Source organism: Cherax quadricarinatus, chromosome 7, assembly GCF_038502225.1.
Source record: "Cherax quadricarinatus isolate ZL_2023a chromosome 7, ASM3850222v1, whole genome shotgun sequence".
NCBI lineage: Eukaryota > Metazoa > Arthropoda > Malacostraca > Decapoda > Parastacidae > Cherax > Cherax quadricarinatus.
In genome coordinates, this window is record NC_091298.1 from 52,098,293 (window position 1) to 52,125,322 (window position 27,030).

Genomic DNA, 27,030 nt, shown 5'->3' on the forward strand with positions numbered 1-27,030 from the left:
AATACTACTAGTAGTTGTAATACTAGGACTACTGGTTGTAATACTAATACTACTAGTAGTTGTAATACTAGGACTACTGGTTGTAATACTAATACTACTAGTAGTTGTAATACTAATGCTACTAGTAGTTGTAATACTAGGACTACTAGTTGTAATACTAATGCTACTAGTAGTTGTAATACTAGTACTACTAGCTGTAATACTAGTACTACTAGTTGTAATACTAGTACTAGTTGTAATACTAGTACTACTAGTAGTTGTAATACTAGTACTAGTAGTTGTAATACTAATACTACTAGTAGTTGTAATACTAGAACTAGTTGTAATACTAATACTACTAGTAGTTGTAATACTAGGACTACTAGTTGTAATACTAATACTACTAGTAGTTGTAATACTAATGCTACTAGTAGTTGTAATACTAGGACTACTAGTTGTAATACTAGTGCTACTAGTAGTTGTAATACTAGTACTACTAGTTGTAATACTAGTACTACTAGTAGTTGTAATACTACTACTAGTTGTAATACTACTAGTAGTTGTAATACTAGCACTACTAGTAGTTTTAATACTAGTACTACTAGTTGTAATACTAGTACTACTAGTTGTAATACTAGTACTAGTAGTTGTAATACTAATACTACTAGTTGTAATATTAGTACTACTAGTAGTTGTAATACTAGCACTACTAGTAGTTGTAATACTAGTACTACTAGTTGTAATACTAGTACTACTAGTTGTAATACTAGTACTAGTAGTTGTAATACTAATACTACTAGTAGTTGTAATATTAATGCTACTAGTAGTTGTAATACTAGGACTACTAGTTGTAATACTAGTGCTAGTAGTTGTAATACTACTATTAGTTGTAATACTAGGACTACTAGTTGTAATACTAGTACTACTAGTAGTTGTAATACTAATACTACTAGTTAATACTAATACTACTAGTTGTAATACTAGTACTACTAGTTGTAATATTAGTACTACTAGTTGTAATACTAATACTACTAGTAATTGTAATACTAGTACTTGTAGTTGTAGTACTAGTACTACTAGTTGTAATACTAGTACTACTAGTAGTTCTAATACTAGTACTACTACTTATACTATTACTACTACCCCCACTAGTATTACAACAACTACACCTCACTCGAAGCCGTGTCCATGTATAGTTTGTAACGGCTTGATACAGCTCCTGAAGAGCGAAACATCTCACATGAGCTGCACTTGTGTCCTTGTACTTAATATAAAAGATGTTTTTTTCTAATTGGACAAAGATGTTTGTTCTCATGGGACATTGAAACAACACAAAAGCCAGAGAGTGTACACCAAAGGGTTGGACACCATTTATACAACTGAGGAAGAGGTGAAAAAAACTTTAGCTGGATATTTCAAAAGCAATGGGACCCAGTGAAGGATTATCACAGATTCTTCGAGGTAGCAGAGGCACTGTTTCTACTAAAATTTACAAGTAAATGGATACAGGAAAACTGCTAGAGATGTGCAAGACAGTAAATATAGTCGCAATATTTGAGAAAGGAGAGAACCAAGAAGCTTAACCTGCAGACCGGTATTACTGACATGTATCCTATGTAAGGTAACAGACTTATAATCAGAATGGTTGAGCACTTGTAGAAAAGTAAATTTATATAGAATAACCAACACGAGTTTAAATATGACAAATCTTGTATCACAAATTCCCGAGTATTATTTGTATAACTCATCGACCCTCCCTCCTCCCCGCCCCTGAGGAAGACTTTGAACTAAATTAATAAAAAAAATATATGCAGCTTTTTAAATCTGCACCAAAACTAACCTGTCTAACTGCTAAAATTTAAGTCATATACAATAAATAGCCTAATTTACCTAATGTACGTATTTGCATATCTCTAGTTAACAGTTTTCATAATTATTAGAAAAATTCAGATGACTATCTTTCACTGCTTACTTACTGTTCAGTACCTTTAGATGCCTGTGAAGGGTTTTTGATCCACGGAACTGGGGCTATTCACCCCCTTCTTTAAATCGAACTTGTTTTTCTCCCACTTCCCAGGTTTTGCATAACCCATTACGGGTTTAGCGCTTCCTCATAAATAAAGACATATGACACAACATAATAATAATCTTACATGTACAAGGTATACATGCCTAGTTGACATCAATGACATACTACTATATAGAAAGCCCCTTATTATGCTGAGCATTTCCGGCAAATCAGGCGAGTTTTGTCCCAGGATGCGACCCACACCAGTCGACTAACACCCAGGTACCTATTTTGCTGATAAGTGAACATGGACAGCAGGTGTCTTAAGGAAACACGACCTAATGTTTCCACCTGTACTGGGGATCGACCTCAGTGTGTGAGCTGAGAGAGTTAGCAATGGAGCTACGGGACATCTTCGTGGAGAAGCGTTAAAAACACAAGCGCCAAGGAAATCAGGTTTGATCCCTGGAAGGGAAAGTAGCTCCAATTCGAGGCACCCTCTTTTCCCCCCGTGGTGGGTGAAGATGCATCAGCACATCTTTTGAGGTCCATGAAGCTAGAGGACACTGACTAGCATTAACGGCGCCATTATAAACTCTACCGCATTATACTTCATAACGTTGGGTATCTGCGGGAAGAATTCTTAATGATAAGAATACACCCTGTGTAGCAAGATGGTCGGTGGGGATACCTAAGTAAAGCAAGGTAGTCGGTAGGAACACCCACAGGGATACAACCGGGTGAAGCAAGATAGTAGGAACACCCACAGGGATACACCCAGTGAAGCAAGATAGTAGGAACACCCACAGAGATACAACCGGGTGAAGCAAGATGGTCGTGGGGGTGGGAACACCACAGGATGGTCAACCTTTTAGTAGGAGCCGAGGTATTCACATCAAGGAAATCCTGTTTCGTAGGATTGGTCGGCTGGACGTGTTAGGAATGATGATCATGGTAGTGGCGGCTACACGGCTGATCATGGTAGCGGCGGCTACACGGCTGATCATGGTAGCGGCGACTACACGGCTGATCATGGTAGCGGCGGCTACACAGCTGATCATGGTAGCGGCGGCTACACGGCTGATCATGGCAGTGGCGTCTACACGGCTGATCAGGTTAGCAGTGGTTAAAGCCACCATGATCCTGGCAGTGGCAGCTACAAGCCACTACCACCATGACATCACAATGTTAGGTTATATAACAAACAGTTGAGAGGTGTGTATGGGAACGTATATTCACAATGAGGTACATATACATAAATATATATCCTAATATATCCAAAATTGGACTATTTTATTCAAGCCTATCAGAATATGAATCAATAGCACATTTTGTATAAGCTTCCAAGATAAAAATGTTAATATTTTTATCAATTGGTCGGATAACAACATTAATGTATCGAATATGAGCACAAGTCAATATATGGTTATTCTAGTGAGGTGTCTGATTATGATAATTATAAAGATGTGACTCACCGGCTTCACCAAAAATTAAAGAAAATAGGCCTATCGGCCCCCTTCTCCCACCGACCGGTAAAACAGGATGACAATGGGCATAAATTTACTCGTTCTACGCCCTATTTGGGGAGGTACGAGAGATATACATGTACTACACATAAGTACATTTTATTATAAAAGATGGACTCGCAGGAAATTGTTACCATGTAACAAAATCCTGTGTAATTCTTACCTTTGGAAAGTACGCATTGAAGAGGACAATGAGTATTTAACATTTTGGTCAATTTAATTTTGTTACGTTTAAGTATGTCTTAGAGAGTATGAATCAGTACAATGTAAAAAGTAGACAACGTAAGTATTATACTAACAGGAACGGATGTCTAACCTCTCTAGACAGCCTATCCATATTTAATTTAATCCACGGCTAAAATAACTGAAACTAAATGTTCAGATTTTGGTTTACTGATATCCATAGCTTTTATGCATTTCATATTTCCTCACTGCCTCACCTGCTTTTAGGCCTATCAGAGGAGGCTTGGCCAATAACGGATAACTTTGAACCGTGGTCTAGCGTGCCCCAGGGCTACACATCTTGTGGTGAGGCCAGGATAGACCAGCCTAGCAGAGGAGTGAGTGACTAAATAAGCTAACTTTACAAAGGGATGAGAAGAGTATTAGAGAGTGAAAGTCAATGAATAAGTATCTATATATAACACTTGTTTTAAAAAAATAGGAAGGATTTACAAACAACAACATACTCTTTAGTCACTGTTTGGTATTACGGACAATAATCAGTGACTAAGAAATGCGAGTACCACAAATGGGAATCAGACTTGGGACAGCTTACTGACAATGCCCTAAAAACCTGTCTCATTTTGAACTATTATGTCGTACCTTTTCCAACAAATACAAGTGAAATCCTATACATATTTTAGTAGACCAGAAAAAAAGATAATAGTGACACTGGTCTTAAATAATCAGACATTAAAACTAAGACCTGTTTTTCATGCGTTCTTCAATGCAAATAACTTGGTAAACTGTTTAAGTTTACATAATAAGTAAATACAAAGAAGTAGCATGCCGGATATGTGGAAGACTTCTTTAGTGAACCCTATGTAGAAAACCGGCGTTTAGTTACAAATTATCACCTCATCATCCTGTCCATAGTAATGGGCAAATTATAATGAATCTACACGAGCTGATGTAATTCTAAGATTACCTGATCATAATATTAATAAATCTTAACAAGGTTTAACGAGGTATGCCTGATATGCAACCATGTTTGTATTAGGTCGACAAAATAAGTTTTGGGAGACAAAAAAGAGTTTTAAGATTGTTATGTAAACAAATGCGAGAGGATAAAAAAAATGAGTTGGAATATAATATTTTAGGTGATTGCATGTGGGAAGTTTCAGGCTCAGGGGCTCGCTCGCTCTCTCTCTCTCTCTCTCTCTCTCTCTCTCTCTCTCTCTCTCTCTCTCTCTATATATATCTCTATATATATATCTCTATATATATATATATATATATATATATATATATATATATATATATATAAATATATATATATAAATATATATATATATATATATATATATATATATATATATATATATATATATATATATATATATCGTGCTGAATAGGTAAAACTGGTCAATTAGCAAGAACTCGTTTAAAATTAAATCATTTCTAAAATTTTCTCTTATGAGTTCAAAGATGATTGTTTTTCATTATGTTAATGTAAAAAAAAATAATAATTTTGTACCAAAAGAACCTTAGAAAATTTATCTAACCTTATTATACAAGCGCAATTTAATTTAGTCTAATCCAACTAAATATATTTTAGATAAGTTTACAGTAATTTAATGATAAACAAACACAATGAAATATATATTTTTTCGTTAGGTTCAGAATGGTTTTTGCGAAATTATTGCATACACAAATTTTCGCTTGCCTCGTTCGGCAAGAAGAGCGCTGTTATTTAAGCCAAAATCGCAAGTTTTACCTATTTTGTACGACATATATGTATTAACACATTGGTTGTCTCCCACCGAGACGTGGTAACCCGAAAAAGAAACTTTTATCATTCACACTATCACTGTCTTGCCAGAGCGCGCAGATTCCATACTTCAGATAGAACTCCCAACAGCAAATATACCACAAACCTCTCCTTTAAATTGTAGGCACAGTACTTTACTCCTCCAAGACTCGAGTCCGGCTAACTGGTTTCCCTGAATCCCTTCACAAAATATTACCTTGCTCCAACATACACAACACAACACACACACACTCACACACACACACACACACACACACACACACACACACACACACACACACACACACACACACACACACACACACACACACACACACACACACACACACACACACACACACACACACACACACACACACACACACACACACAACAAACACACACACGCGCGCACAACACACACACACACACACACACACATACACACACACACACACAGAAGTAAGACACGAGAGAGAGGGGTGGGTAGATTGCGTTTTCCTAGACTGCAGGAAGGCCTTTGACACAGTTCCCCACAAGAGATTAGTGCAGAAGCTGGAGGATCAGGCGCATGTAAAAGGGAGGGCACTGCAATGGATAAGGGAATACCTGACAGGGAGGCAGCAACGAGTCATGGTACGTGAAGAGGTATCACAGTGGGCGCCTGTTACGAGCGGGGTCCCACAGGGGTCAGTTCTAGGACCAGTGCTATTTTTGATATATGTGAACGACATGATGGAAGGAATAGACTCTGAAGTGTCCCTGTTCGCAGATGATGTGAAGTTGATGAGAAGAATTAAATCGGACGAGGATGAGGCAGGACTGCAAAGAGACCTGGACAGGCTGGACATGTGGTCCAGCAACTGGCTTCTCGAATTCAATCCAGCCAAATGCAAAGTTATGAAGATTGGGGAGGGGCAAAGAAGACCGCAGACAGAGTATAGGCTAGGTGGACAAAGACTACAGACCTCACTCAGGGAGAAAGACCTTGGGGTGACCATAACACCGAGCACATCACCGGAGGCACACATCAACCAAATAACTGCTGCAGCATACGGGCGCCTGGCAAACCTGAGAATAGCGTTCCGATACCTTAATAAGGAATCGTTCAAGACACTGTACACTGTGTATGTTAGGCCCATACTGGAGTATGCAGCACCAGTCTGGAACCCACACCTGGTCAAGCACGTCAAGAAGTTAGAGAAAGTACAAAGGTTTGCAACAAGGCTAGTCCCAGAGCTCAAGGGAATGTCGTACGAGGAAAGGTTAAGGGAAATCGGACTGACGACACTGGAGGACAGAAGGGTCAGGGGAGACATGATAACGACATACAAAATACTGCGGGGAATAGACAAGGTGGACAGAGATAGGATGTTCCAGAGAGGGGACACAGGGACAAGGGGTCACAACTGGAAGCTGAAGACTCAGACGAGTCACAGGGACGTTAGGAAGTATTTCTTCAGTCATAGAGTTGTCAGCAAGTGGAATAGCCTAGCAAGTGAAGTAGTGGAGGCGGGAACCATACATAGTTTTAAGGCGAGGTATGATAAAGCTCATGGGGCAGGGAGAGAGAGGACCTAGTAGCAATCAGCGAAGAGGCGGGGCCAGGAGCTATGAATCGACCCCTGCAACCACAAATAGGTGAGTACACACACACACACACACACACACACACACACACACACACACAAACACATACAACACAGACAACACAGACACACACACACACACACACACACACACATACATAGCTTTAAGCAGAGGTATGATAAAGCTCACGGTTCAGGGAGAGTGACCTAGTAGCGATCAGTGAAGAGGCGGGGCCAGGAGCTCGGACTCGACCCCTGCAACCTCAACTAGGTGAGTACAACTAGGTGAGTACACACACACACACACACACACACACACACACACACACACACACACTACCACACACACTACCACACACACTACCACACACACTACCACACACACTACCACACACACTACCACACACACTACCACACGCACTACCACACACACACACACGTACTCATATACAACAGGCCTAGTGTCTAATCGACATGTGCCTAGGACAAAATGGTAACTAACACACACACACACACACACGTACATTTTTACGACACAAATGAACTACTCATGTAAACAACAATAAGGGAGGGGGTAAACTCGGCTCTAGCGCTCTGGATGGAGAGCTACCGTCCTTAGTAGCAAAATACTTAAAAACAATCAACCAAGAATCAGCTGAGCTTTCTGAATGCATAATAATAATAATAATAATAATAATAATAATAATAATAATAATAATAATAATAATAATTGTTCCAATTAGCAAACTGCTACTTAACTGTCCACTAATTTTATGAATCTTCGTTTACGGAAAATACACAAGCAGTGAAGGTTTGAAGCTGATCCGACTAGGCATTTATAATTTATGACAAAATAATACCTTAAAATTGGCACCTACACATTACAATAAACGAACGTTCTTCACGTTGATACACATGTGCTGAAAGTTTGAAGCCAATCAAAAGAAGTGTTCTCATGATATCGCATGCAAACCACTGCCCTATTTACAAGTATAAAATTAACAAACTGACACATACACAGCATAACAATCTGACCCTTCCTCTAATTAATATACATATACAAACGGTGAAAATTTGAAGCCGATCAGAAGAGGCATTCTCATAACACGGAAAGTCCCCCAGACAAACCACAAAGCTACACAGCCCTATATTAGATTATCGGTTCTTGCAAAACCATCCAAAAGTGCGGTACTAAAAGTTTTAAGAGGGATGAGAAGGCGTAGGACACGGTTTTCAGTTCATATTACATAAACCAAGAGATTAATCATGCTGAATATCTAACAAGATATTTATCTATGTGTGACACGTGCTAAACCATAGTATTGCAAAAAAAAAAATCTGTAATCAGGCATGCAAGAAATGTAGGTTTTTAAATAAAAAGTACTATCCTAAATCGTTAAATTACATAAATTATATAGCATAGGTATAAATAATTAAAAGTATTTACTTTTACTTTTTCGTAGTGGTCCAGGAAAGTATGGTATTCCAGAAATTTTACTAATAAAATCTGCAAATGTTTTCCTGTTATTTCATGGAATCCAACGATTGCAAGAAATTTTTACCGTTAGTAATTGGTAAGTTTACAACTACGCAACCTAACCTTACAGGCCGCCATACTAATCATAAAATGCATCAACATCTCATCAGAAGGTCCACCATTCAATATCATAAACTGTTTGTTAAAATTGGCAAGTTGGGACTTGAGTAGCCTAATAACAATTTAATCTTCCTTTGAGCAAGACACGCCAGAGCTAAAAATTTGTAACTGAGCAGAAAAGGCATCCTCCAGTCATTGTACGGAATCCAACAATTGCAGATATTCTGTCAATAATTTGGTAATTTTGCACTTATGCAGTTTATACTTGCCGGATACCATCGTCTTCATATGATAAACCAATCATAGCGAGCGAAGTCGTTGAGATGAATCATAATCAAGATAATTCATGGAAACAATACATCTAAAAATAAAACTGGCAAATTGGTACCCTACACACCCCATTAACAACTCCAACTTTCTATGTAAGATACGCCAGTGTTTAAGTTTTGAAGCCTATCAGAAGCAACTGTCAAGTGACCATACACAGAGCAAAACCAAGAATGATCTATATAACACTGACCAGAGGGCATCTGTACATAATAGTTCTAAGAACCTTTTCCCTAGTTGCTGTACAACAACGTTGACAATTTGAAACCGACCGGATAAGACGTTCTAAAATTATTTACGAAAGCCTTGCAAGGCAAAAATCAGGTAACCACTATAAGGCGCCCATTAGGAAATACCTAACAAACTTAGCATCCTAAGATGTGTTGGTAGGTTTTTCACCATTTAAAAAAGAGGGCCAACTGTGTATGTGGTGGAGCTAGGGATAAGCTCAAAGTTGTGGTGAAGGTTGTAGCGGTGGAGAAAGCTGACACGAGAGAAAGGGATTAGAAAGGTGGTGGTCAAGGAAACAATGAGGCTGGTGGAAGGACATTATCGTGGTAGGAAATGCTCGAACTGTCCTGCGGAAATGATGACCGTCTCATTCGAAATATATATACACAACACATTCCACGGATGGCATTTTAATACAAAGGATATTAAGTAATGGGGTCACCTGAAGATTACCTCCGTTCAAGGAAAAACATTTAACACGTTAAACTATTTTATAAATCAGATAAATTAATCCACATTGCATTTTTAGTTGGCTTACATTACGTTGCTAGGTTAGATTTGGTGCATATGAACCTTAGTAAACCTTGATGGGTCGAATCCTCACGTGACCACAGGATATATGTATATCCTGAGAGGTGTATTTCTCGCAGCGTATATGTGCTGAGAGCTCACTTTAATCCCTATCTTATGAATTACGATATTTTTATCTGATGGGGATAAGTAGTCATAGGCTTTAAACCCATTAACCAACCAATTGATTTTCACGTGATCCAAGCACTAACTGGTTTTACAAATATACTTGATAACTGTTTCTAAATTTTATATTATATACGTATAAGCATAAACATTTCAAGTAAATATTTAAAACTGGCTTGACTAAAAGAAGCTACGTGCTCTATTGAGTGATATTTACAAAGACTTAACAGTACTAATCAAAAGATTATTTATGCATATATAAATATATGCTAGGAGAGAGTTTATTAAATTCTTGGTGTCCACGAAGAAACAATTAAGTAATTTTACACTGAGAAAAAATAACTATAGTTTGCATAGGTCAGCAATAATTTTTGAGCTACACTTCATAACTTATCCATATATTTTTTGGGGGGCTCTTTTATAAAATGAGCGCATCTTAAAAAATAACAAACAAGCTTCAGTTCTGAACAGGATAGGTGTTGCGAAGATATTAAATACAACCTATACTGAGAATATTATGAAATGTCTTGTATTAGTTTTTTTTTTTCCAGTATGGCAGGATAGTCGACTCACAATCGGCAGGTCTCGGATTGGAATCTTGGGCAAGTCACCTTTATACCTGCTAGCCCTATTCATCTAGCAGTAAATAGGTTGTGGCTCGCATCCTGGGGATGGTCAAATTCCGGTACATTGTGAGAGGAACCTGAAAACCCATTAGTTCACATTATTCTCCACTCGAGCTACTACGCCTTAGGTAACTACTTGCCTTCTGGCTTTTTTTTTCTTTTACCCATCCTCCATAACGCTCCGTATTCGTACCTGCCTGCTTTCCTTCCTGCCTATCTCAACACCTGTTACCCTTAAAGAAGGTGAAGAATTTCCTGGGGGTGCGATGAGCTTGGCCGTGAGGGGTTGCTGGGGAGAATGTATCAGCAGGGAAAACTTGTACTGGATTAGAGCCAGAAGAGGATCCACCAAGGTGACTCCCTAACTTACTCTCTCAACTTCTACAACTCGCATACCAAACATTTTATTCATATTTTTAAATTTAGTGCAGCATGAATATATATATATATATATATATATATATATATATATATATATATATATATATATATATATCTTCTATTCCTATAATAGTGAAGCTTGCTGGCACCTGGCACTGTTATGCCCGGGACTAAGTGTCTCCAGCTTCCCTACCTCGTCCTAGACAAGAACCTTCCACCGAATGAATCTGCTGGAACCTCCTCCTCAATTCTGCAACATTACAGGCTCCTGAACTGTTAATTGCAACACGAAAGGCCTAGAGCTATCATTCAACTCCCCCTGTGGTTCTGCATATATATGTTTGCCTGATCCGTACGATATTTTATCAAGTTATGACAAAAACTGTTTACCTAGCACACCCGATGTTAACATATTCAACTGTTGTGTTGCTGAGAACAGTGAAGCCAAGAACAAGCTGTGCAGGGCTTTAACAACACTTGAAAAAGCACTACAAAATCGAAACGTTGTCCCAGGAAAAGCTTGTTCGGCAAAGTGACTTTTCTTTAAAAATAAAGCTTATAGTAACAACAATGAATTTGTCTGATATTTGCATATAACTGAAGAGAATGTTGGGGTGACAAGCTGGGATTCATGGCTGCAGTGTTAATATAAGGGGCGACAAATGATGAGAGCTGAAGACCTTTAAAGCTTAAAAATTAACGTCATAATAATTATCAACAAAAGCTGCAAAAATATGTCACGTGTAGCCCAAAATATTTACCTCATTGGTATAGGGATAATGAAAGTTAAACTATAAACATCCTATAACGCAACTCCGGACAAAACTTTTCAGGCTTTTATATTTTAGGGCTAAATAAATGGATTAAAAAATACTTTTAACAAGGTAAGCTGTCACATATGTGACTAATCCATACCAAAGTATAGTGGCCAATATATTTTCTACTGGCAATGGATCATCGTATACCGTGACGGCACATTCGAAAAAATATATTAAAGATTTAAAACATGAATTCGACATATACAGACATGGAATAGTACGAGGCGGGGAGGGAGAGCTGGAAACACTACCAAGACAACACTGGTAGCTTGGCTAAAGGTTAGGTAAGATTTGTCCGGAAACAGGACAAGTGTTTCCTGACTCGTTTTCTTAGTTATATGATGTCCCACCACTGGAGCTTTTGGTCATCTGACTGATGAAAAATACTACAATAAAACACATAATTAGATTAGTATTTTTCAACACTTTTTCTATTTAAATTTATATACAAATCTTGGCTTCATAATGTGTATATAACAAGTTCGAGCGAATTGCTGCTGATTAGAATTGTCTTTGACAATTTCTAAAGGGACTCACGGTCAAAAAGAATTATATAACTTTTGACGCTTACAGAATAAATAATTTCGGCTAATTTGCCTTAATTATTTAATATTTTAAAATATAGCTAGCTGCTTTCTTTTGCGGGATTTTAAGATATAGAGGCAGGTAAAATACATTACTGTAAGATAATTAAGCAGCAGTAGCCTAGAGCACAGTGAATCCCTCTCATTAACGTGAGAGGTCAGTTATTTTTATATTAATACCACGTCACTGATTTACTTCCCATTACTCTCACTATTTATCATTATTATGTAAACACTTTCTGTAGGAATACATATATTACTACCCAGTAATGTAGACCTGATTAAAATAATTTTATTTTTAAAGCCATTTATAAGTGAATTATGTTTCCTGTAGTGACGTTCTCATGTAAATTTACAATTATATTTCACACATTAGTATTCCTATTAGATCCGGGACATATTTTATATATACCTACACTATTAATTGATAAATATAATATCTCTAGTTATAATTAAAATGTTTCCCTTTCACGAAAATTCAAATTGTTTTTGATAGTATCGTAAAAGAATGTAGCAGCCCATCGTCTTAATAACAGTTAATATTTCACTGTTGTTAAAGGTACGTTTGATGGGTCGCTGTTGTGTTCACGCTTTTATGTAATAATTTTCTATTAAATACTTCATTTACTGGCGTTGTGAAAGGTTATAACTGATTAATTTTTATTAGTAGACGACAATCTAGCCTAACCTGAATTGAGAGAAATTTACTGATTATATATAACAATGGGGGAACGCTAAACCTGTAGGATTATACAGCGCATGTGGGGCGGGGGGTGATGGAAGGTATTCAGGCTTAATTCAGGGAACCGGAGCACAGATCCAATTCCCTAGATCAAGAGCCCCTCACCAGCGTCAAGGAACCTCCCTTGCGGGGAGAAATTTACTGAATATCGCATGTGAGAATCTGCATAAAATATGAGAGTACGGGTTAAGGAGTAACTCTCATAAATAGCAATAATTACAGAGTATCAGCAAGAGGGGCTGCCAGGGGAACTTACCTAAACCTCCGCCAGCCACGAGAGCCACCTTCAGTATGAGCCTTTTACCCTTGTTCCGCCCTCTCCCGCCCATCACACCTGCTCCGCCCACTTCCCACTACGCCCCACCCACTGACCCTGACCAAGCACGCCCGACCCACAACCTCAGGTACAAGGTAGACACAAAAAAAAGGCCTATGTTGTGGCCTGTTGTAATTCATGCTCATTGTACATTTCTTCTCAAAACTTTTGCTATAAGGAAAAATATTTGACATTCATAAACCAAAACAACATGCATTCTTGATTCATTAATAATACTCAGCAGGATAACAATACCAGCTGTCAACAAGATAATATCGGCTGTCAACAGCATACTCAGCAGCCTAACAGAACCAGTTGTCGGTATTCGTCTCTACATCTTCCCCAAATTTATACCAATACAATATTTTATTAAAAAAATAGTACAACAAATAGTAATAATAATGGTAGAGTAGGGGAATTGAGGTGCCAGCTTTATTTACGAACTAGTGTAGTATATCTGGGAGTTCCGGGGGTCAACGCCCCCGTGGCCCGGTACATGACTGTTAAATAACCTGAGTATGCCTCTTCTGAGCAGCTTCAATATTTAATGGTTGATTCGTCTTATGTACAGGATGGTACCTAACAAGTTTAGAAGTACAAATGGTTATAACTATGACTATAATTTTTAAAGGGGTGGACCGGTAAGCCAGTGGAAGGCCTCGGTCAGATGACCAAAAACTCCAACGGCGGGTCATCATCTAAGACCCGCGTAAGGAAACACTTGTCCTGTTTCCTGACGAACTTTACCTAACCTAACAAGTTTAGCCTGTTTAGATACAAATTCACAATAACTGTAGAATGCATCTTCTGGTTGGCTTTAAACTCTCACCGATAGTGAGCTTTGCTTAAGGAAGGTTTACATTGATTTTTGGGATGTGTTAATTATAATTTCCCAAATTTGTTAAACAAATTAGTTACCATGCGGTAACTGGAGAATGCCTTTTCTGATCGTCTTCAAACCTTAAACACCGGTGTATTTTCATTACTTTTTAACTGATCATAACCTGTGTATGTGAGAATTTGATAATTTTATTGAAGAAATTGTGGAAAATGAAATAATGATTTTTACGCAACAATTCATCCTATCATTGTAAGTTATTTCTTATCATTCATTAAAGCTCTGAAGTCCAGGATTAACAATAATAATAATAATAATAATTAATATGAAAAGTTCACCACAATCTGTAAAATGAGACACAAGATGTAATTTTGGTGAAAATATTGCTCAAATAAATGCTCGAAAACCTCAAACGGGTGAAAATATTGCAAAATATGAAGTTTTTTCAATTCACACGTCAGAAGGTAGACACAGGTATGAGAGAACTGTACACAATGTACTCTGAGAACACCACCATTTGTGGATCCCATCTTACCCGGACATTCAAATGCATGATACAGCTAATTAACTGGAAAATGGAGTATGGCTTCCAGCATTATGTACAGTTTTGAGCTGTTTACTAGCAGCTTGAGGACAATACAAAAAGAACTTCATCCAGAGATGCTGTTACCAGTCAGTTCGTCTAATACTATTCTATGACTCACGAAATCGTAATAAAACGATTGCCAAAAAAAAAAAAAAGGGAACAGGTGAGGTTTGAAAGTTAGCATGAGTCGTACTGTAACCACAGATGTAGGTTGCCATGACTTCAAACCCTACCCGTTCCGTGAATTATTGAATGCAAAACGAGACACATGTCTATGTCACGTCCAGCAAAATCAGTACTCTTGGGTGTCACTATCGCCGACTTCTGCTCATCTACGAGTACCTCTGGGATTTTTCACCATCAACCAATATAGATCTAACAGATTGTTAATGCAAACTTTGCCAGAGGAACTACTGTCACACCCTACGTCAATAGGTTACGATAGACAAGGTCTGTCAGCTGCTTAGGTATGGAAAGAAAGAACTCAGAAGGAGCACTATATATAAAACTCAAGAGGGTCAACAAACAGAACGTAAGGAACACGTAAAAGACCTAGGAATAATTATGTCAGCAGACCTTTCTTTTAAAGACCATAACAAGACAAAGATCACGATAGCCAGGAAGATGACTGGGTGGGTATTCAGAACTTTCAAAACAAGGGAAACAATGCCGATGGTGACACTCTTCAAATCGCTAGTGCTCCCTCACTTAGAATATTGCTCAGTGCTGACGGCCCCATTCAGGGCAGGAGAAATATCGGAGCTGGAACAAATACAGAGATCGTTTACGGCTCACATTGAGCCAGTAAAGCACCTAAACTACTGGGAACGCCTGCAAGTCTTGAACATGTACTCATTGGAGCGGAGAGAGAGGTACATGATAATATATACCTGGAAGGTACTCGAGGGATTGGTCCCAAATCTGCACACTGCCATAACAATATACTGGAGTGAGAGATATGGGAGGAAGTGTAAAATAAACCCAGTGAGGAGCAGGGGTGCGGTGGGGACAATAAGGGAACACTATCAACATCCGGGGTCCCAGACTTTTTTTTTTTTTACACGGTTTGACAAGGTTAAGGATCCCTAGCTTTATTGGCAAGCTAAGAGCTGTTACCTTCATCAGCTCATTTGAAAGCATTTTTATTGTTATGAGACATACAAGTAGGGAACAGGATGAAGTTGGAGCCATCTGTGGGCCAGCATTTTCATGTGATCAACTGACTTTATCTCGTTGACATAATTATGCTGTACGAATGTGTTCCATACTTGAGTCATCCTGGGTATATATGATCTCAGATGGAGTGATGTTCTGGAGAAGGGTACAGCCAGAGTGAAGTTGCTGCTTTCTGCCCGTCTTGTGGCATAAAAGCTTGTTTCACGCTGTCCTCGAAGTGGATCCAAGTGTGGTACTTTGACAATATTGGCCTTGTACATAACAGTAAGGCCACCCACATCCCTCCTATGTTTAAGGCTCTGCTGAAATGACAGATCTATCCAGGATGGGTCCAGGCGAGAGATGAGACGTCTTGCTCTGTTCTCTACTCTGTCAAGCAGTCGCAGATGAGAGAGGGGGGGCAGGCAAACCTTTTCAACATCTTACCAGAAGATATCAGAAACACTGCTGGAACAAGTGTTGAAGCCTTCAAGAGGAAACTAGACAAGTATCTTCACCAGGTGCCAATCAACCAGGCTGTGATGGATATGTGGGGCAGCGGGCCTCCAACAGCAACAGCCAGGTTGACCAGGCGAGCACCAGACGAGCCTGGCCCATGGCCGGGCTCAGAGAGTAGATATAATCTCGAAGTTCTTCAGAGGTATAAAGGTATATCAAAGGTAAACAGGACAAATGTTTCCTGACGCAGGTCTTAGTCATATGATGACCCGCAGCTGGAGTTTTTGGTCATCTGACAGAGGCCTTCTGTTGTCATACCTGTCCACCCCTTTTAGTGCTGGAATGTGGCAAGAGTTATAGATTCAGAGAACTCGCAAATGTTCAAGAAGGTATTTTATCCACAGTGACATATTACTAGCCATTTGGAAGTACTCCAACTGCCTGCTTAAAATAACTAAAAACCACTTTAACTTAACTAAATTCAAAAATAATTTCCCCTCATGGAAGGTTCCTTGATGTTGGTGAGGGGCTCTTGATTTAGGGAATTGGATCTGTGCTCCAGTTCCCCGAATTAAGCCTGAATGCCTTCCACATCCCCCCCTCCCCTGGGCGCTGTATAATCCTACGGGTTTAGCGCTTCCCCCTTGATTATAATAATAATAATAATCAAAAATAATTTACTAAATATCGTGCATAGTAAACAATTCATAACAACACAAGTAACCACATCGAAATGTTTCTGTGAGTGAATTCATGACTGCGTAAATTTATTATTGTTCTGAACTCAAAATTTTGTAAACAGTTCGTTACTGTAACCTAATTATCAAACATGAACGTTAGGACCAGTCCTAGAACCCATTGTAACTCAAGCCTTAGGCTACCCACCACAGAATAAGTATGGTGAAATAAAATTAGTAAAATTTTTCATAAGACAGACGGAGGATAGCAGGAGAGGGAGAAAGGGAAGAGAGAGCAAAGAGAAGAGAGGGCTACAGAGATGATAAGGCTAAAGAGAAGAGAGGGAGAAAGAGACGATAAAGAAAAAGAGAGGATGAAAGAAAATAAAGCGGGTGGGAAAGAAAGGCCAAGATACCAGTGAGGGGAAAAAAAAAAGATGAGGGAAAGTGAGACTGTACTAATGATGGGCTTAAAACCCTCAACGCTGATATATCTTGTAGATGAATGGAGGAAGCTTTGTATTGTTACCAGACTGTAGTCACCGGTGTGTTTGCTGGGGTCATGTCTCAGCTTCTGGCCCCCTGCCATTTTATAACAGTTTAATCTCTGGGTTGTCTTTAGTCTGTAGCTCATAGGAGATATACAAATTTGAACTTCTTAAAACTAGCTAAAATCTATTCTTTTCCTTTTTTTTTTTTTTATTCGCGGGTATTCTCCCGGCCTGGGTCTTTTCCAAGTAGTGGTGACCCGGCCTTGGCTCCCTATCTGGGGAGTGTCTCGAGACCTAAGTCTCCCATGGGAGGAGGTACAAGTACCCCCTCATCTTTGGGGCCAACTGTCCCCAGGCCTAGCCACATTCCCCGCCCTCACGGGGCTCGTAGGGAGAAGGATCCGTTCTTTTCCTTACAGAATTCTGGAGAATGTGAAATAAAATATAAATGAAAGAAGAAAACAGAGATATTATGAAAATTTGCATTTTTATGGAGGTTCAAGTTCCACGATTATATTTATTTTTTCATATTTTCTCAAATGCATTTTACTAAATAAATTAAAAAATACATACGAGGAAGTATGAAAAAAAATATTAATGTAATAACCATGAAACTTTAATCTCTATAAAAAAAAAAGCTAATTTTCAAAATTTCTCGGTTTCTTGCCAATAGTGAGCCTTTAAATGTATTTTCGTACTGCACTGTAGAATTATTATTATAATCAAAAAGGAGCTCTAAGCCACAAGGGCTATACAGCGCTGCAGGGTAGGGAAGGAAGCAAGGGAATTGGATGGCAGAAGGGAGGGGGGATGATCAGCAGGTTACAGAAAACAGCGGGGCAGGGGATAGTACGGGGGTAGAGGGTAGCAAGAGATTGAAGTAGAAAGGGCTGAAGGTATCAGAATTTGTGAAGTAAGTCAGTCGTTGTCAAAAAGTCAATGAGAGAGTCCGGATGAAAGGTGGGTCCATCAGCGAGAAGGGAAGGTAAAGAGAGAGCAGCGGAGCGAAGACGACAGAGGTAAATTCTGCGTGCTCGTTGATAAAGTGGGCAGTCCAACAGAATGTGGCTGACTGATAATGGAGCTTGGCAATTCTCACAGAGAGGAGCAAGACGCCTCTCCATGAGATATCCATGAGTAAGACGAGTATGGCCAATGCGAAGACGGGAGATAGTAGTCTCCCAACCTCGACACTGGTGATAAGAAGACGGCCAGTAACCTATACTCGGTTTAATAGACTGAAGTTTGTTGCCGAGCATAGTAGACCAACGTTGTTGCCAACGGGTGTGAAGGTGGGAAGATATTGCAGCAAAATAGTCCGTAAATGGAATACCTCTATAAGAAACTGGTAGGTCATGTACTGCTGACCGCGCAGCAGTGTCTGCCTGTTCATTGCCCTGTACGTCAACATGACCAGGGACCCAACAAAAAACAATATCTTTATGCTTGGTAAAGATGCGGCATAGCCAAAGTTGGATACGGAGGACTAAGGGGTGAGGTGTATCAAATTTTTGTATAGCCTGTAAAGCACTAAGGGAGTCTGAGACAACCACAAATGATGACACAGGCATAGATGCAATACGGATAAGTGCTGTGAGGATGGCATATAATTCAGCAGTAAAAATACTAGCCGAAGATAGTAAATGCCCTTGTACGATGCTGTCCGGAAACACTGCTGTGAATCCTACGCCGTCAGAAGACTTAGAGCCATCTGTGTACACAGCAATGGCATGAGAATGAGAGTGAAAGTGGTCAAGAAAAAGAGAGCGGGAAGCGACCGTAGACAGTTGGGCTTTCGAGCAAGGGAGGGAGAAAGAACAGACTCGAACAGCTGGAACTTCCCAGGGGGGTAGGGAAAAGTGAGATGCTACATGTACATAGAAAGGTGGTAGTTGAAGAGAAGACAAGAGCGAATGAAGGCGAAGAGAGAAGGGACGGAGTAAACAGGGGCGGCGAACAAATAAAGAATGTCTACTAATATCAGTGACCATTCTATAAATGGAAGGATTGCGGAGATCATGAGAGCGTACATAGTAGCGCAGGCAATGGGCATCACGGCGATCGGATAAGGATGGTACGTTCGCTTCTGCATAGAGGCTCTCGACAGGGGAAGAGCGGAAAGCACCAAGGCATAAACGTAATCCTTGGTGATGAATGGGGTTAAGGCTAGAGAGAGTAGCAGGAGATGCCGCTGTATAGATCTGGTCACCATAATCAAGTTTCGATAAAATAAGGGTGGAATGTAGGCGAAGGAGGGTTCGACGATCAGCTCCCCACGAAAGATGAGCAAGGGTTTTAAGAAGGTTCAGCCGGCTGTGACAAGTTGCCTTCAGAGAGGTAATGTGAGGTTTCCAGGATAACCTACGATCAAAGAGGAGGCCCAGAAACTTGACTGTATCACGTTCAGGGATACGGGAGCCATAGAGGTACAAAGGATGATCGGAGACGACAGAGCATCTAGTGAAAGTGATTTGGTGGGTTTTAGTGCTGGAAAATTTAAACCCACGTGTGGTGGCCCAATTGGAAACACGGTCGACTGCATGTTGGAGAGAAACTGTAAGGAGGTGACAGTCAGCGCCTGCACAGGCAATAGCGAAGTCATCAACATAGAGTGATGACCAAATATTTGATGGAAGACTAGAGGCCAAATCATTAATAGCAAGGAGAAAAAGTGTTGTGCTCAGAACACATCCCTGGGGGACACCTTCAGCTTGGATAAAGTCCGGGGAGAGCACTTTATTAACCCGAACACGGAAATGCCTGTCAGTTAAAAAGTTCTTAAGGAAGGATGGTAGATTGCCTCGAAGGCCTAAGGAGTGGGCTTGGGCTAAAATATTATACCTCCAAGTTGTGTCATATGCCTTCTCAAGGTCAAAAAATATGGCAATAACTGAGTGGTTATTCGCAAAGGCATTACGAACATACATATCCAAGCGTAGTAAGGGGTCTATGGTAAAACGTCCCTTACGAAAGCCATATTGACGAGTGGAGAGACTGTTGTGTGTCTCTAAATACCACACTAAACGTCTATTTACTAGGCGTTCCATTACTTTGCAAACTGCACTGGTAAGACCAATGGGACGATAGTGGGAGGTTTCATGTCCCGTAGTGCCTGGTTTGCGGAAAGGGAGAACAATGGCGGATTTCCACAGCTGTGGAAGAACTCCTTGTGACCAAATAAGATTGTAAAGGCGTAATAGGACTGCAAGGGCTGACTGATGTAAATGTTGTAGCATACGAGTATGAATGTCGTCGGGCCCAGCTGCCGATGATCGACAAGCTGAGAGTGTTGCCTCCAGTTCTTGAAGTGTAAAAGGCACATTATACTGTTCTTCTCTGAGAGAAGAAAAGTCCAAGGGTGCTAACTCTCTGGCAGACTTTGAGGAAAGAAATGAGGGGCATAGATGGAGTCCCTGAGAAATACGGACCAGATGATTGCCAATTTCATTGGCAACATCTAGTGGGTTTGCTATATCAACACCGGCAACCCGCAGAACAGGAGCCGGGTCAGGAGAATATTTACCACTCAGTTTTCGTACTTTTTTCCAGACTGCACTCATAGAGGAAGCAGAGGTGATGGTGGAGACATAATCTCGCCAGCAAGTGCGTTTAGCGTCACGGATGACACGGCAAGCGATCGCACGCTTCTGTTTAAAATCAAGGAGTCGCTCTGTGGTTCTATTGTACCGGTACCTGCCCCATGCAGCGCGTTTCAAACGTACTGTACGAGCACAAGCAGGAGACCACCAAGGCACGCATTTCTGAGAATGCCTGCCCGAAGTTTGGGGTATAGAATGAGAAGCTGCGGTGAAAACGGAGGACGAGAAGAGGTGTAAAAGCTCATCGATGGAGGACAAAGAAGGAACCTCTTTAAAAATAGTTAGGTGTGAGTAAAGGTTCCAATTTGCCCGATTAAATTGCCAGCGTGGGGTGCGAAGAGGTTGCGAATATGAAGTGGAAGTAAGAATGATTGGGAAATGATCACTGTCATGTAAGTCCGGGAGAACAGACCAAGTGAAGTCTAATGCGGCGGAGGAAGAGCAAACTGAGAGATCGATGCAAGAGAGAGTATGAGTCTGAGGATCAAAATGGGTGTGAGTACCTGTATTTAAAACATGGAGGGGGTGGGTGGCAAGAAAAGCCTCTAACTGAATTCCACGGGAATCACAGTGAGACCCCCCCCCCCAGAGGAAATGGTGGGCATTAAAATCACCAAGTAACAGAATCGGTGGCGGTAATGACGAAACAAGGAAGGCAAAATCCGGAATAGATAATGCCCGAGAAGGAGAGAGATATAAAGAACAGAGCATATACCACCTATGTAAGTGGATACAGGCTGCTGTGTAATGCAGCGAAGTATGAACAAATAGCTGATGGTACGGAATATCAGTGCGGAGAAGAAGGGCACTTTCATTAAAGGTCCCATCAGGAAAAGGATCTGAAGAATACAATAAATTATAGCCTGAGATGTGAGAAATAACAGCAGAGTGTAATTTTGGTTCCTGTAAGCAAACACCAACAGGGGCAAACTGGGAGAGTAACATCTGAAGCTCACCCCGATTACCCCTGAGGCCGCGTATATTCCACTGTAAATAGGCCATGATAAAGATACTTGAAATCCGCAGGTAAGGGTTCCTACGGACTAGAAGGGTTAGAAAAGTCCACATGCGGAGGCAGTGGAAAATGTTCAAGCAGCGAAGGAACGGTGCGCTGTGAAGAAAGGAGTTGCGCAGATGGAGCAGAGGAGAGAGAAAGAGCGGAAGGTGGATCAGTGTCCATTGATGGTTTGGTCTCTGCAATATATTCAGAGATTACTTCAAGTGTTTCGGAATTCAGAGATGTCGTATGGGAGACAATATTGGGAATGGTAGGGGTAGGATGAGTAAAGATTGGAACTGTATTGGACTGTACCAAGGTAGGGGGGGGGCGAAAGGGTGGAGGGAACTGGAGAAGCGTGGCAGGGGACAGAAGAGGCAGGAACCTGAGAGGTGGCAGAAGAGGAAGAAACTTGGGAGGGAACAGGGGAGGAAGGTACATTACGAGGAGGAGGGTGAACCTCTGCACTTGTAACTGAGCCAGTGAGAGGGGAAGAACTAGGGACAGAGACAGGGAGGGTAAAATGAGGAGGTGGAAGATGGGTAGGAGGTGTTACCGGACCTTTTTTTGACTTTTGAGAAGTAGAGGGACGATTGGGAGGAGGTGTCGTACGAGGTCTCGTCGATACTGAGGCTTGTGAGAGAGAACTCGAAGAAGCGAGATTAGACTGAGGCGTTGAAGTAGGGACGTCTGAGCCGAGGACAGCAAAAGGATTAGATACAGGAGTGATTATGGGAGAGGTAACCACAGAGGTGGGTGTAGAAGATGGGATACTAGAAGTGGGGGGACGTTTTGAAACACGGGAATAAGAAACACGTGGGAGTCTCCCTTGGAGGCGGAGATGAGAAACTGCCATGGCATAAGGGAGACCTTCTGTCTCTTTGAGGTAACGGATTTCCCGCTCATTTAAATAGACCTGACAACGGCGAGAGTACGAAGGGTGAGCCTCATGACAGTTAAGGCAAGAGGGAGATCGATTGCAAAACGTATTAGAATGGTCATCGGCACCACAGACTGGGCATTCGGCGATAGATCTGCAATATTTCGCTGGATGGCCAAATCGCCAGCAATTTCTACACTGTTGTGGTGTAGGGATCACCTTTCGAACTTGTAACCGATGTCCTGCTATATAAACTGAGGATGGGAGTTCTCGGCTGTCAAAAGTTAAACGAGCCACATTGCTAGGGTATCGTCTCCGCCCACGGGCAGGAAGAACGTAAGTGTCTACCTTGAGGATTGGGAGATCTTGGAGTTCCAGCTGTTCTAGTATGTCAGTGCCACATGTCTGGAAATTTCGTTGAACTATGGTATGGGGCAGAATGACGGTACCACTACAAGAATTGAGGGAATGATGTTTTTCAAGAGTGACAGGAACAGTATCGATATGGGAAAGACGAGAGAGCTCATGAGCCTGGGTAGCATTCTGTACGGTAATGATGCGCGTACCGCTCTTAAGAGCATGAAAAGAAATATCTTTACCAACATGGCGTAGGAGTGCCTTGCCAATACTATGGTCAGAAAGATAGGCAGTACAGGAAGTTGGTCGTAAAGTGAAGAATTTAGTCCACTGTTCAGTCTGAAACTGAGCGTGGAAAGGTAGTGAAGGACGTGTCGATCGTTTCTGAGAAGAACAAGAAGGTGGAGAAGTATCATCAGCAGGTAATTGTCGTTGGCGTTTAGGCGTGGGACCAGAGTTGGTCCGACGTGGAACGGGTCGGCGATTTGAAAATTGCCGCACCGTAGAGGGAGAGGCCGGAAGCATAGTCAGAGGAGAGCGAAGGTCCGATAAATCGAAGGAGTCAGTCGAGGCCTCAGTACCTGAAGCGGGTGAGGAAACAGCACCGGCAACAGGTACAGAGGCATGAGGAATGTCTGAAGAGTGGTCCAAAGACGAGGCGGGGTCAGAACGGGGTGCGGTATCAAGAAGGGGCCCGGGGGTACCAGGTTCATGGACTAGGGCTGCCATGGTTAGGTTACTTCTTTCTTTTTGTTTTTAAGAAAAAAAAAGAAAGAAGAAAAGAAAATTAAAATAAAAAAAAGAAAAAAAAAGGGGGGACCGGGGAGGGATAGGTCCTAGGAGGAATGAAAGGGCCAGAAATCTCCCTCCGCGCCCAAGAGGACCTCAGCACCGCAAGTAGCGCAGATGCAGCATGGAACCCGTGCCATACCCTACCCATCATGCTAGTAAACTAACAATCCGGGATAGCAACCTCACATCTGCCGAGCTACCTCGGTGGACAAAAGAGAGGGCGGCCGGATATCCGCCACAAAGCATACCTCCTTCAGCCACCACCCCCGGAATCCGAAAGGTGGCTTCCAGAGATACATTCGTCGCCCGAAAGACACCCAAAGCTACTCCGGGATACCGGAGAGGGATCAGGACATCCCCAGGCGATCCAGATTCCACGGCAAACTACGCCACCGCTAAGAACCTCAACGGAATGGGATGGACCCCGGTATCCTTTCTCCTACCTAGGAACTAGCGCGCCTGTGGGAGAAATCCCAAAGGACAAAAAGAGGAAGGGCAAAAGGGAGGAGTGGGGAGGAGGAGGAGGAAAGGAAAAAGGGGAGGATGGGGTAGGGGAGGGGAGATCGGGGGGTAATTAGGTTCAGTCTGAGGAAGAAGACCGATAGGTCTAATTCCTCAGACCAAGAGCCTCTTCACCACGCCAAGGAGCCCCCCTTGAAGAGGTGCACTGTAGAAGATCAGGTCATGTAGTAAGGTACAGCGCTCTTGTCTTGCTTCCAGGTAACTTGAAAACTTATCTGATTGGCTTCAAACAATCAACACTGGTGTATCCTACGTAGAAAACTGTTCGAATTGTTATTGGTGTGTGTCACATTACCAATTTTACTTTCAAAATAGTATGCTATTTTTCATTGAAATAATTCGAGTATGTTTCTTGTGAATAACTCCATCTTCAATAGTTGAAGCAGCTTATGGAAAGATTTAAGCTTCAACGTTGAGGTACAAATGTATTAATTTGCTACCATGGTTAATAACCTTGGAATTGTTGGGCTCTGCACAATAACTGGAGAATCTTTTTTCTGATCGGATTCAAACTTTTAACCCTTTTTTTTTCTCAAGGGAAACTTCACAGTGATTTTGGGTTGTGCATGCTAGTGTCTTTCTTTTGTGCTTAATATTTCATTACATGTAAACTACATTTTTATACTGAAGAAAGAAATTTTATTTTTGAGCTGCAGACTGCCTCTTCTGATGAGCTTCAAACCTTCAAATGCTGGCGTATCTTAGAGAAAAGTTTGGATTAATTTTGGACTATGCCAATTTTATAAAAAAAAAAAATGGGTAAAATTGAAATACTGGTTTCCATGTAATAATTTGTGAATGCATCATTCACTCCTTTTTAAATCAGTAATGTCTATAACCTAAACGACTTCAAACTTCGAGTGCTGATGTATTTTGGGATATTGATTATATTGATATAGTTAAATAATGCCTCTAAACTTTCAAAACTGTTGTATCTTTGTGAAAGATTCGAACTGATGTCGGGCTGTGTAATGCCAATTTGTCATTTTTAGTAAAGAATTTGGGATGTTAGGCTCCATGAGATAACTTGTGAATGACTCTTCTGACTGACTTCAAATTACCAATGCTGCATATATATTTTATGGACATTTCATACGATTCTTTAAAAATAAGTGAAATATTTAAAAATAAAGAACAATATACTAAAACGTTATTTTATTACATAATTGCATATTTCGACGATTCGGTGCAGTTTGCAGCATTTCCTGACATCTTAATTAATAGCTAAAATTTGCATATGTATACTGTGCCTATTTTTTTTTTTTGCGTGAGTTGAGATTGAAGGGCGGGCTTATGGGATACATGAACACCTTCCCTGGATCATTGAAGTAGAGGGGGCTCGGTATATGTGATACAGGGATACCTGTCTAGGTTCACGCAGCGACCAAAACACGTCTAGTCGGCAGCTATTGTATATTCAGCGCGTGTGTGACTTCCATAACTGGCCAGCCAGTGGTCCTGACCATGTGGTCTGCTATCTCTCTCTCTCTATATATATATTTATAATGTCGTGCCGATTTTGGCTTAAATAGCAACGCTCTTCTTGCCGAACAAGGCAAGCGAAAATTTGTGTATGCAATAATTTCGCAAAAAATCATTCTGACCCTAACGAAAAAAAATATATTTAATTGTGTTTATTAAATTATTGTAAACTTGTCTAAAATATTTTTAGTTGGGCTAGGCTAAATTAAATTGTGCTTGTTATAATAAGGTTAGATAAGTTTTCTAAGGTTCTTTTGGTACAAATTATTATTTTTTTACATTAAATGAAAAAAAATATATATCTTTAAACGTATAAGATAAATTTTTAGAAAGGACTTAATTTTAAACTAGTTCTTGCTAATTGACCAGTTTTACATATTCGCCACGACATATCTATATCGTGTGGCGACAACCTCAAATGCAATTTGCTTTTTTTATATTGTTTAATTTACTGGCTAGGCTGGATAATATTCGTCAGGCAAAAGGACGAGTTTCCTGACGCGGGTCTTAGTCATGTGACCCACCTATCTACCTTAAGTATGTTCTAAGGGTCAATGCCCCCGCGACCCGCTCCCCTACAAGGCTTCTGGATGGATCAGGGCCTGACCAACCAGGCTGTTACTGCTGGCAGCACGCGGTCCAACGTACGAACCACAGTCTTGCTGATCAGGAAGGCTGTCCCACATACGAACCAGTCCTGCTGATCAGGAACTAACTTTAGGAACCAATCCAGTTCCCTCTTGAAGACAGCAAGGGATCTGTTGGTAATATTCCCCTTATGTATGGTGAGAGGCTATTTAATA

At 40.7% G+C, this 27,030-nt stretch overlaps 1 protein-coding gene across 3 annotated transcripts in view; it reads right to left on the minus strand.

Annotated features, from left to right (window-relative positions):
- LOC138852359 (uncharacterized) overlaps positions 1-13,432 on the minus strand; it is a 192,686-nt gene extending 179,254 nt beyond the window's left edge. For all 3 annotated transcript variants that reach the window (XM_070082437.1, XM_070082439.1, XM_070082438.1), the window contains exon 1: positions 13,333-13,432. The gene's annotated coding sequence lies outside the window, so the exon portion shown is untranslated. The remainder of the gene's footprint in view (positions 1-13,332) is intronic.
- Between the last annotated feature and the right edge of the window lie 13,598 nt (positions 13,433-27,030).